At 45.6% G+C, this 13257-nt stretch overlaps 1 protein-coding gene and 1 long non-coding RNA gene across 2 annotated transcripts in view; both read left to right on the top strand.

Annotated features, from left to right (window-relative positions):
- LOC146020606 (integrin alpha-M-like) overlaps positions 1–13257 on the top strand; it is a 184906-nt gene that overhangs the window by 32117 nt on the left and 139532 nt on the right. The gene's annotated exons all lie outside the window — the stretch shown is intronic.
- LOC146021339 (uncharacterized) lies at positions 10403–11516 on the top strand. Its single transcript, XR_014450873.1, has 3 exons — positions 10403–10479; positions 10999–11073; positions 11251–11516. It is a non-coding gene; the product is annotated as an uncharacterized LOC146021339 (long non-coding RNA).

Genomic DNA, 13257 nt, shown 5'->3' with positions numbered 1-13257 from the left:
ACATCACACATAACATTAGGGTAGGTAGACATGTAACATTATACACAAAATAATTATGGGCATAATTTTATTACATACGCACAAACAACAACATGACTTTATTCAAAAGTTAATCCAATGTGGGGACACATAGATAGTGAGTAAAGTGTCACACTAGAACATAGTAAATATAGATGTAATGAGGGTTACAATGTTGTTTTATTAGGGTGTTTATTAAGGAAGACAACTGTGTTAATATATTAAATAACACTTAGTGTAATTGAGTAATTGCCATAATTACACTTTAAAGGGAATACTTGCATGCCAATATATGTGAAGCGTACGCCACCGTGCTCGGACGTACGCGTCCTCTCACAATCGGGGAGACACGCTGAGTCTCCGAGTGAAAAAGGCAGAGATCCATCTGAGCACGGTGGCGTACGCTCATATGTACGCCAGATGTCGGTGGGAAAAGGCTGAGATCCGTCCGAGCACTGTGGCGTACGCTCATATGTACGCCAGATGTCGGTGGGAAAAGGCTGAGATCCGTCCGAGCACTGTGGCGTACACTCATATGTACGCCAGATGTCGGTGGGAAAAGGCTGAGATCCGTCCGAGCACTGTGGCGTATACTCATATGATCGCCACTCCCCATGGTCGGTTGCTGACTCCGTCCGTGCACGGATGTGCTGTGCGGACTCACACTCTCCAGAGAGAATGCGACATTTGCTCGGATGGACCGTGTGAACGTGGTCAACCCGCATCAACCAGAATGGGGGCCTATGTGTCTCTAATGCTACATCTTTCCTAATGAACTCTTCATGGACAAGACACGTTTCCAGTGCATGGTTCTCTCGTTGGGAACTTTTGCTCCCAGCGCCACATGACCTGACCATTGTCAGGGGTGGTACGCTAAATCCTGCTACTCTGCTACCTGGTGGGACCCGGGAGTCCCAGAGGATGGACGAGAGGCAGGATTTAGAACATGATTGTGAGGAATATTTAAAGCAAAATTTCTCCAATTAGACCTGATATCACTGACACGCCACTACCATCTGCAAAGATTGTCGTTGTCACCAACAAGGAGACTCAGGATGGCCATATACGGGATATGCGGTAGTATTGGATTTAGAGATCCTCATTTTCCATCGTGATTTTGCTATGATATAATACGCTAATATCACAGCAAGTAAAGGAGCTCATTGAGGCTGTGCAACTCCCTGCAAAGGCAGTAGTTGTTAAGTGTCAAGCTCACATGGTATAAAGTGATCTTGTTAGACTTGGTAACAAAAATAAGATGGCCACTGTTGTGAATCACACCACTATACAATTTAATGTTTTTACAATTGACCAGCGGAAGCTCATAAACATCAAGAGTTGTGTATTTAACAGGAATGTGCCAATGGATACAGTCAAAGGGCAAATGGCCTATGTAAAGATGGTGGGGGCAGATCAGTAGCTCCCCAAACCCCTCCTCCTGGCATATGCATAAGCTGCCCATGGGATGACCCATGTAAGGAGAGAGAGGGCATGTATGTTGATTTCATCTTATGCAGAGGCCCAAATGCATCTGCAAGAGAATGAACTCAGGAAAATTATTCCTATAGAACCATCTCACATTTCTCCTACCGCTGGTCCATTCCTAAGGTTAAAAATAAATTTCTTGAATTCACATGCATACAAAATTGTCATTATATTTAAATGGTATCTGATATGTTATCTTGATTATAAGGAACATCCCAGCTGTCCCATGTACAGCATCCTTTACAGCAGGCATGCCCAAAGTCATGCCTGGGGGCCAATTGCGGCCTGTGCTGTCATTTCAAGTGGCCCACAGCCTCCAGCTGGAAGCGGGCAGACCATCAGATGTGAGAAGCACAGCACAGGACACTAAAGGTGGGGCCCCAGCGTGCAAGCCTTTACCTTGCTGTCTGCTGCAATGAGGAGATGCCGGCCGCCACAGTTGGATGTGTTTGGCGTCCTACACCTGCTGCTGCAATCGTATATCACCCTACTCCAAAATCACAGTGACATCAATGTTTGGGGAGGGGGGCAGCAAAGGGGGAAGCTTGCTCCCGTAACATGCAGAGTGGAGGAGGGCAGCATCGGGAGCACAAGCATCTCCTGTCCTTGCAGTGCCTGGTTTGCCTCTCCGTCCTCTGGCTCACACAAGGGGCTGGGAAACATACAGAGAAGAGAGGGGGCAGGCAGGGGGACATACAGTGAATGGAGGCAGAGTGGGGTACATAGTGAATAGGGGGGTCATACAGTGAATGGGAGTCATACAGTGAAGGAGGGTCAGGCTTGGGGACATACAATGAATGGAGGCACTGATGGGCATTAAGAGAAGGGGACTGAGTGAATGGGTGCAGAGTGGGGAACATACTTTGAATGGGGGCAGGCTGGGGGACCAGTCTGATGTGATTAATGATTCAAAGAATGTCAGGCTGAATGGTCGGCCCCCCACATTTTCACCTCACCAAATCTGGCCCTCCTCTCAAAAAGTTTGGACACCCCTGCTTTACAGCAAAGAAATTTATTGAGAAATTTATGTTCAGATATATTGTCCCATGTGTTATAAAAGAAATCAAAAGGTACATATTTTGGGAGGAAAGATATTCTAAGGAATAAGTCAATTTATGGGTATTAAAGTTGGTTGCACTTACCACACACTAAGAGGTTTTAGTCAAAATTGAACATGTTAAAAAAAGCACATTAAGAAGACATTATTTAGGCTGGGTGAGGAAATTACCATGAGGTAACTTGAGGTTTTGCCTTCGGTTTTGTATAAATATTCACACTACTCCTGAGGAGCCACTGAACCTGTCCCAGTCAGGAACCAGGTTGAATGGTTGTCTGTTTTGTTTTCCCGGTCAGTTTGTGCTTGGCATTTGACTCACTGGTGGCCTCCAGTGGTAGGTCTGTGCCATATCAGCTCAATATTCTGGGAGCTAATTATTCACTAGGCTGCGAGGTAATGAGCTTGTTAAGCACAAGCCTGGGAGCTGCCTGGATCTCCACCAGGTGTAATTAATCACTTGAGCCCTTTATAGGGCAGGGTCTCCTGCAATACTCTGCCAGTGATAGCTTCCTGCAAACTAATCCCGGTCCCTGCTTGCGTGTCTGTGCCCAGTCCCCGGACTCATCCTGTCCCAGTCCTGGCATCAGTGTCTGGCCTTTGGTTGTTGTGCCATCACACAGTTACAAGTTCCTGTGCCCGGTCCAGTCTCACTGGTTATTCCCATCTCGGTTCACGTAAGTGCTGCTATGTGTAATGTCACTTAAATATGTACAGTAATTTAATGTGAAGGGTAACGAATGAATGTGGTCTGAATGTGTGGGTTGTATGGTTAAATAACACATAGTGTAAAAACATGATTGTTTGTTGTTGTTACATTCAAACATCACACATAACATTAGGGTAGGTAGACATGTAACATTATACACAAAATAATTATGGGCATAATTTTATTACATACGCACAAACAACAACATGACTTTATTCAAAAGTTAATCCAATGTGGGGACACATAGATAGTGAGTAAAGTGTCACACTAGAACATAGTAAATATAGATGTAATGAGGGTTACAATGTTGTTTTATTAGGGTGTTTATTAAGGAAGACAACTGTGTTAATATATTAAATAACACTTAGTGTAATTGAGTAATTGCCATAATTACACTTTAAAGGGAATACTTGCATGCCAATATATGTGAAGCGTACGCCACCGTGCTCGGACGTACGCGTCCTCTCACAATCGGGGAGACACGCTGAGTCTCCGAGTGAAAAAGGCAGAGATCCATCTGAGCACGGTGGCGTACGCTCATATGTACGCCAGATGTCGGTGGGAAAAGGCTGAGATCCGTCCGAGCACTGTGGCGTACGCTCATATGTACGCCAGATGTCGGTGGGAAAAGGCTGAGATCCGTCCGAGCACTGTGGCGTACACTCATATGTACGCCAGATGTCGGTGGGAAAAGGCTGAGATCCGTCCGAGCACTGTGGCGTATACTCATATGATCGCCACTCCCCATGGTCGGTTGCTGACTCCGTCCGTGCACGGATGTGCTGTGCGGACTCACACTCTCCAGAGAGAATGCGACATTTGCTCGGATGGACCGTGTGAACGTGGTCAACCCGCATCAACCAGAATGGGGGCCTATGTGTCTCTAATGCTACATCTTTCCTAATGAACTCTTCATGGACAAGACACGTTTCCAGTGCATGGTTCTCTCGTTGGGAACTTTTGCTCCCAGCGCCACATGACCTGACCATTGTCAGGGGTGGTACGCTAAATCCTGCTACTCTGCTACCTGGTGGGACCCGGGAGTCCCAGAGGATGGACGAGAGGCAGGATTTAGAACATGATTGTGAGGAATATTTAAAGCAAAATTTCTCCAATTAGACCTGATATCACTGACACGCCACTACCATCTGCAAAGATTGTCGTTGTCACCAACAAGGAGACTCAGGATGGCCATATACGGGATATGCGGTAGTATTGGATTTAGAGATCCTCATTTTCCATCGTGATTTTGCTATGATATAATACGCTAATATCACAGCAAGTAAAGGAGCTCATTGAGGCTGTGCAACTCCCTGCAAAGGCAGTAGTTGTTAAGTGTCAAGCTCACATGGTATAAAGTGATCTTGTTAGACTTGGTAACAAAAATAAGATGGCCACTGTTGTGAATCACACCACTATACAATTTAATGTTTTTACAATTGACCAGCGGAAGCTCATAAACATCAAGAGTTGTGTATTTAACAGGAATGTGCCAATGGATACAGTCAAAGGGCAAATGGCCTATGTAAAGATGGTGGGGGCAGATCAGTAGCTCCCCAAACCCCTCCTCCTGGCATATGCATAAGCTGCCCATGGGATGACCCATGTAAGGAGAGAGAGGGCATGTATGTTGATTTCATCTTATGCAGAGGCCCAAATGCATCTGCAAGAGAATGAACTCAGGAAAATTATTCCTATAGAACCATCTCACATTTCTCCTACCGCTGGTCCATTCCTAAGGTTAAAAATAAATTTCTTGAATTCACATGCATACAAAATTGTCATTATATTTAAATGGTATCTGATATGTTATCTTGATTATAAGGAACATCCCAGCTGTCCCATGTACAGCATCCTTTACAGCAGGCATGCCCAAAGTCATGCCTGGGGGCCAATTGCGGCCTGTGCTGTCATTTCAAGTGGCCCACAGCCTCCAGCTGGAAGCGGGCAGACCATCAGATGTGAGAAGCACAGCACAGGACACTAAAGGTGGGGCCCCAGCGTGCAAGCCTTTACCTTGCTGTCTGCTGCAATGAGGAGATGCCGGCCGCCACAGTTGGATGTGTTTGGCGTCCTACACCTGCTGCTGCAATCGTATATCACCCTACTCCAAAATCACAGTGACATCAATGTTTGGGGAGGGGGGCAGCAAAGGGGGAAGCTTGCTCCCGTAACATGCAGAGTGGAGGAGGGCAGCATCGGGAGCACAAGCATCTCCTGTCCTTGCAGTGCCTGGTTTGCCTCTCCGTCCTCTGGCTCACACAAGGGGCTGGGAAACATACAGAGAAGAGAGGGGGCAGGCAGGGGGACATACAGTGAATGGAGGCAGAGTGGGGTACATAGTGAATAGGGGGGTCATACAGTGAATGGGAGTCATACAGTGAAGGAGGGTCAGGCTTGGGGACATACAATGAATGGAGGCACTGATGGGCATTAAGAGAAGGGGACTGAGTGAATGGGTGCAGAGTGGGGAACATACTTTGAATGGGGGCAGGCTGGGGGACCAGTCTGATGTGATTAATGATTCAAAGAATGTCAGGCTGAATGGTCGGCCCCCCACATTTTCACCTCACCAAATCTGGCCCTCCTCTCAAAAAGTTTGGACACCCCTGCTTTACAGCAAAGAAATTTATTGAGAAATTTATGTTCAGATATATTGTCCCATGTGTTATAAAAGAAATCAAAAGGTACATATTTTGGGAGGAAAGATATTCTAAGGAATAAGTCAATTTATGGGTATTAAAGTTGGTTGCACTTACCACACACTAAGAGGTTTTAGTCAAAATTGAACATGTTAAAAAAAGCACATTAAGAAGACATTATTTAGGCTGGGTGAGGAAATTACCATGAGGTAACTTGAGGTTTTGCCTTCGGTTTTGTATAAATATTCACACTACTCCTGAGGAGCCACTGAACCTGTCCCAGTCAGGAACCAGGTTGAATGGTTGTCTGTTTTGTTTTCCCGGTCAGTTTGTGCTTGGCATTTGACTCACTGGTGGCCTCCAGTGGTAGGTCTGTGCCATATCAGCTCAATATTCTGGGAGCTAATTATTCACTAGGCTGCGAGGTAATGAGCTTGTTAAGCACAAGCCTGGGAGCTGCCTGGATCTCCACCAGGTGTAATTAATCACTTGAGCCCTTTATAGGGCAGGGTCTCCTGCAATACTCTGCCAGTGATAGCTTCCTGCAAACTAATCCCGGTCCCTGCTTGCGTGTCTGTGCCCAGTCCCCGGACTCATCCTGTCCCAGTCCTGGCATCAGTGTCTGGCCTTTGGTTGTTGTGCCATCACACAGTTACAAGTTCCTGTGCCCGGTCCAGTCTCACTGGTTATTCCCATCTCGGTTCACGTAAGTGCTGCTATGGAGCCTGGTTATTTTCCATTTTGTTCATTTGGAGAGCTGCCAAGCTCTTTTAGTTATTGGGCCGATCAGCCCGTTGTTTAGTTTGCTTGGGTTCAGGACTGCACCCGCCGTGGGCCATGCCCATTTCCTCCCTCTGGTAATTACCAGTTATTTATCTTCGTTTCCTTTTGCTTGCTCTTTCTATGCATTTAATAGGCAGGGCCTCCCCCATTCAGTCCTGGTTTTGTTTTGGGGATTCGCCTCTGAGCATTGTCTCCTTTTTGTGTGGAGATTCCCCGTACTCTGTCTCTTGTGCTTGCGACTGGGTCACATTCCCGTAATTGGCCAGGTGCCGGCAGATAGGAGCATCTTTCAGTTAGGCCCGTTAGTTAGATTATCCTCTTGAGTTACCCCTGCCGATCACTCACCTTTTGTCCATCCATAAGACTTGGCTGCATTGAGGTTGGAGCGGGCCTAACTCACTCGTTCGGACGTGGCGGCCAGAGGTGAAGCCTAGTTCCCGCAGACAGTAGCGCACGCAGGGGGGGTTTCTGAGTACCCAGAAACCCCCTTAGAAGTCTATGGGGGCGAGGCTGAAAGCTGAGGGTCCCCTCTTTCCATGGGTATAAGAATTTTAAAAATCGGTCTTTGGGAACCGGAGATATCTGACTTCAAAGCAGTGGTCCCCATGCAAGCCTGTTAATTGCTTTTCCCAGTCAGATATTTCAGGTTCTGTCTGATGTAGAGTTTTTCTGAGGGTATATTTCAAAAGCTGGGACTCTCCCCCTTTGATGGACACTAGTAGCTTGTCTCTACTGTTCCCAGAACCAGAGATATCAGCCTTCCAGCAGCTGGTTACTGCTCCAGCTCCACACACCTCGTATGTAGTTTTATATTCTCGTTGGCAGATTGCTCTGCCTCCTGAACTGTGATCACCTAGTCCCCAATACCATTTGGTAGGTGGGATTCTCTAGTTTTTAATTCCATTAAAATCTAATAAATGTATTTCTGGGAACTGGAGATATCTGCAGTCAAGCAAGCTGTCCTCCCACCAGAAAATTATGAATAATAAGCCCACTCCACTATATGTATTTATTATTATTATTATTATTATTATTATTATTATTATTATTATTATTTATGTACATTTGGTCTATAATACTGTAACTGACCCGGCTTTGCTCCGCCCCTCTGGAAACCACCTTCTGAAAATCCTGCGTTTGCCCCTGGCAGAGGATGTCATCTGCCCAGGGTACTCAATAGAGTCAGTGTAGGGTTCACTGTGGCCGTTCTAACCAGCAGTCCTGGCTACGGGCTCACTCCTGACCTCCAGCTCCCTGCCTCCTGTAGTCTCCCCCAGCACCCAGGCAGCAACCTTAACAGTGCCCTTATAAAAAAAAAATTGGGGAGACCATCAAACCCTATTCAACATCCAGCAGCAGACTTGTCACTCTAATTCTCACAGCATCTGAAGACTTTTACCTGAAAAGCAAGCAAGCTTATGGGACGTTGTTATAAAGTCAAGACTGGAGACTATGCAATGGTGAGAAATTTCATACAATTAAATGTCTCGTAGATCAAAGGCAAGACCCGTCCCTGTGAAACAAACCAATTGAATTAATGCGTCTCACTGCAAGAAGGTTTCCGACCCGGTGGTGATATCAGTTGAAGGAAAAAGATACTGATGCAGATAAATATTGTGACTTTGATTCTAACTTAATAAACTTATTTGATGATGGGCCTGTCCAGGGCCCCCACACAGACCAAGACAAGGTCCACGGAATCGGGGGGCATCCTTAGTGGTGTCCCTGCGGGTTGTGGGCAAGGTGTAAAAGAAGGATTCCCATGAGTGACCAAGTTTCCCATACACTCACTAACTGAAGAAGTCATTTTTGTTTTTTAAGTTTTCATATTTTTATAGTGAATGAGGGTTACCAGGGATTGGTTGCTGGCAAGGACAGTGTGTATAGTTATCAAAGAGGTATTACTAGAGTCATGGTGGTGTATTCTACTTCTGCTTTTAATTTTAATCCCACAAGTATAATCATAACAGACACACATATACATCATACTACTGATGCTCCCAGGTTTCGGTATGCATCAGAGGATGGTAATAAAATACTGATGGCCAATATGTTAAACTAATTAGAAGGTTTAAAATAAATATATGAGTAATAACATAAAAGTAACTGAGAACGCCCACACCAGAACCATTGATAAAATACATCTAGTTGAGGTATCAGTAAAGAAGAGTCATTCTAAGTAAGGATAGTAACAATGGTGCAAACATAATATCTATATGCAAACTGACATTTCTTCCTAAGACGCTCATCATGAGATGATAGAAAGAACAATAAGGTAAACTGATTGTTGGTTATATTGTCATCTACGGTATCACTCCGGTAATGTTGGGTTAATGGCTACTTATATTTGCAGTCAAATCAAACAACACTTAATTTTCTATGTAGGATTTACACAAGTGAATCTTATAAGGTTACTGACTCTCCCTAGGTTTAAAATTGGTAAAGAGTGTAATAGCAGGAGATATTTTGGAGTACAACAAAACATGTAGTTATCATGTGACAGAGTTGGGTGTGCTAGTATAACATCTAGATAAAAAAGGGTACTCATTGAATTGTTTCTTATGATGTTTTCTCAAACATCAGGGGCGAGATTTATTGTGTTGACCGTTTTTGTGAAAATGCGATTTAAACTCAAATCGCCGTGTATCGCCATTTTTTTATATCACTTTTTTCCAGAAATCACGTATTGAATGGCTGGCGCAAAGCCACCTGAAAAGTGCGATACATGGCGATAGACGGGGATAAGGTGCTAATTGAGTCGATGTAATACGCCATAAAAGTGCGATTTCTGGGTTAGGTCATGTGCGTATTTGCGGCCAACCGGAATGCGATTTACACCAATACACCTGAACAGCCCATAAAACATGCTAACCTATTGGTCCACCTTAGTCCCTTGCAATACGCATCACACCCCCTATATAAAGGGGCGCAGATGCCATTTTACCCTTTGAAAGGGAGTAAGGCGTTTGAGATGGAGAGGAGAGGAGGCTTGGTTAGGTGCAGAGGAGGCAGAGGGACAGCCAGCTTGGGCCCAAACACCCCAACCACTGGGAGAGGTAGGGGAGTGAGAGGCAGCACTGCCAAAGGCAGGACAGGGAGAGCCAGCATGCTCCCAGCAAGAGCTGCGCCAGGGAGAGGCCACATGGTGGAAGCTGAGCAGGTGGCTATGGAGGATGAGGAGGAAGCAGGCACAAGCCATGTGTCCTCACAGGAGGAACAGAGTGCCAGGCACACAGAGGAAAAGCTGCAAGAGGGGGATTTCTCAGAGGTGGACTGGCCTGTGCAGGAGGCAGAGGAAGCTGACTTGGAGGTGCTGGGGGAAGAACCAGGACAGGAGGAGGAGGAAGAGGGTGAGGCTGAAAATGTGGAGGAGGATGATGCAGCTCGTACAGCTAGTGGGAGGAAAGTCAGGTTCTCTTATGAGGAGAATATGGCCCTGGTGCGTGCACTCCTGCCCCTGTATGACCACCTACTTGGTCCTCACCATCATCGCACAAGTGTGGCAAGGAAGAAGGGGATGTGGGACAGTATCACCTCCACAGTAAATGCAGTTAGCACACACAAGAGGAGTGTGCGCAACGTCAAAAAGCGATACAATGACATCAAGCGCCTCCTCAAAGCCAAGCTTGCCCTGGAGAAGAAAGAGGCCTGTCGCACAGGAGGTGGCCCTAGGCAGGAGGTCCGCTTTAAGGCCTATGAGAGGCTGCTACGCCGAATCATCCCACCGGAGGTGTTTCCCGGCATCCACATTGCCGACACAGACAGGCCCCCCACTCCACCGCCAACTGGTAAGTGTCCACACATGTCAACTACACATTTTGCTATGTCATGTGCGCATGCTATTATGGTGGTATGCTTTATGTGTCCAAAAGATTGCTGTGTGTGGAACTACATATCCCAGCAAAATCACATTTTGCTACCTTGCATTGCTAAATAATGGACTCTGCATTTTGCTGGGTTATGTAGTTCCACAGATCCAATTAATGTGTGCTGTCCTAATCATTGTAGGCCTGCAGTGTACTTGATTGTTAATCCATATCAATCCTCTGGGTAGTTGGAAAAGCACTTTACAGTCACTTTTACAGGTCTAATCTGCTGGTCTTTCCTGTTATTTGCAAGTGGATGCAAAATATCTAACACAGTCATAATACTCAAAAACCCACTTCAGTTCAAAGTCTTCAAATTCCTTATGTAATCATATCAGGGTCAAATAGTTTGATTGAGGTAAAGTTTTTATCTGCATATTTTGAAAAGTGCCAGTTAAGTGCAAATGATAATAATGGAAAATGTCTTCTTCTTTCCAATAGCTCCAGCTCTGGAGTCCCAGCCTGCTGTTGACCAACATCAGCCACATCCGATTGGTCACACTGTCCAGTCTGCAGGTGAGATATCATAGTGTTACACAAACACATTGCACATTTCACACATGGCTGTCCCCACCACAGTAGCCTGTGCCAATGCATAATGCATGAGCAACACCTAACCATTCCAACTAAGGTAACATGACCCACCATACACCAATCTGCATAGCATACTTACCACTCTTTTCTCATGTGTAGGTCCTTCACAACCGATGCCTGAACCAACGGATCCCATGCAAAATATGGACGACATGAGTGAAATCATCCTTGAGACGGTGCCATCGTTGGAACCTGCACAAAACCAAGCACACCCAGTCAATGAGGCCCCCTATACGCAGTCACATAGGCAGCAGCCCCCAATCATTGCAGCCACCAACACCCCCACTAGTGCGGAGGAGTTGGCGCAATCCATCCATCTTTTTAAGGGGAAACAACTAGCTTTTATGGAGGTGCAGACCACCCAACTAGAAACGGTGAAGGGGTATGTGCGGAACATGAGACGAATTTCTCAAAGTGTGCGGGCTAATGTAGGGACACAAATTCGTCTTGTCTCTACATTAGACACACGCTTAGCAGAAATTGGCCAAGCCATTCAGGGTCAAACTACTAGTTTTAGAGGTCTAAATGCCAATATGGTTGAACAGACCCAAGCAATTAATGGGCAAACAACTGCGTTGATGTCCCTACAAACGCAAATCAGCCTCAGTGCAACTACTTTGTTAGGTCAGCACCAAACCACATCTACCCAAAGCAGTAGTGTGTCCTCCACACCCATGAGTGGGTCCCCCACTACTCCTCCACGGTGTAGTGTCCGTACTAGGGGTGGTGGTGCCACTAGTGGTAAGGGTGCTAATACCCGGGCTGTATTTAAACATGAATAATCTTCTTTGCATTTACATGTGTATCATGTTTATTCTTTTTTGCATTCACTCTTGCAGTGATTGTTCCTGCAAATGTTTCATATGCTATGGCCTATGGCCAAATGTTTCTGCAATTAAAAATTATTTGCATCCAGCAAACTTGTCATTCTTTACAAACTATTACCCACACTGTTCTATTATGTAGTGTCAACTAGTGACTTTTTAGCAGACACGGGACTTTGGGTTGTGTGTGCTTATTTGTAATGGAATTTTAAGGAAATAGTCACATTTGAAGGGGATAAGCATTGGGAATTGCATACTGTATGTAGGCGCCACTTGTTTTGCAACATTTCAAGCACCTCAGATCAATGATCCATGTCACCTCCATCCATTAAGCCTATGTTAATTTGTATTTGCCGACATTTTTACACACATAAAACTACAGTACTTACTTGACATTGTTATAGGTGTTATCATGTTGCCAGGCATAAAGTATGCTGTGGTGGGGTAGCTTGCAGGTGTTGCCCATTATTGTTGGTCTGCTTCTGGGCAATTAACATGGACAGGGAAAAATGTAATGTTACCAATGTATGTGTTACAGGTTCCCCTTTACTATTCATTGTACACCACAATTACCTGTGAAATGCTGCAGGATCATCCGTGTACGAACCACATCCCCCCTCCGTGTACTTCGCACTACAACATCAGTAGTTTGAGCTTCCTGCACGACTGCTGCAGGGGCCACATCTACATAATTTGGTTGACCCAAAGCTATGTTATGCAGCATGCAGCAAGCCTGGACAAACAAAACCACTTTGGCAGGGTGGTATAGCAGTGTACCTGCTGACCTGTCCAAACACCGAAATCGGCTTTTCAGCACCCCAAAGGTGCGTTCCACTACATTGCGGGTAGCAATATGTGCAGCATTGTAGCGGTGCTGTGCAGGGCTTTGTGGGTTCCGCAGAGGTGTCATGAGCCACGAATGACACCCATATCCTGAGTCACCTAACATGTAAAGGGATTTGTGTGGTCACATATCATGTGGGTAATTGGTACATAATAGTAGCAGCCTATACTATATTGTTTGGTCTGGTATAAACAATTACAACAGAAATGACTCTTGATTAGAAGGTTACACACATGGATGTTAAAGGGAAAGACATAGGTTAGCAAACAGCATGTAAACAGTGGTAAGTGACTTACCAAGTAGCCAGCCCTCTGGCATGGTGTTGTTGTGGAAACGGTCCCAGAGAGCTGAGTGCCGCAGGATATAGGCATCATGGCAGTTCCCGGGGTAGCCTGCAACCACACTGAGAATTCTAAGGTTGGCATCGCAGATCACCTA

Source organism: Crinia signifera, chromosome 7 (assembly GCF_055691185.1).
Source record: "Crinia signifera chromosome 7, ASM5569118v1, whole genome shotgun sequence".
In the NCBI taxonomy this organism is placed as follows: domain Eukaryota; kingdom Metazoa; phylum Chordata; class Amphibia; order Anura; family Myobatrachidae; genus Crinia; species Crinia signifera.
This window is presented reverse-complemented; position numbering and strand designations above follow the sequence as displayed.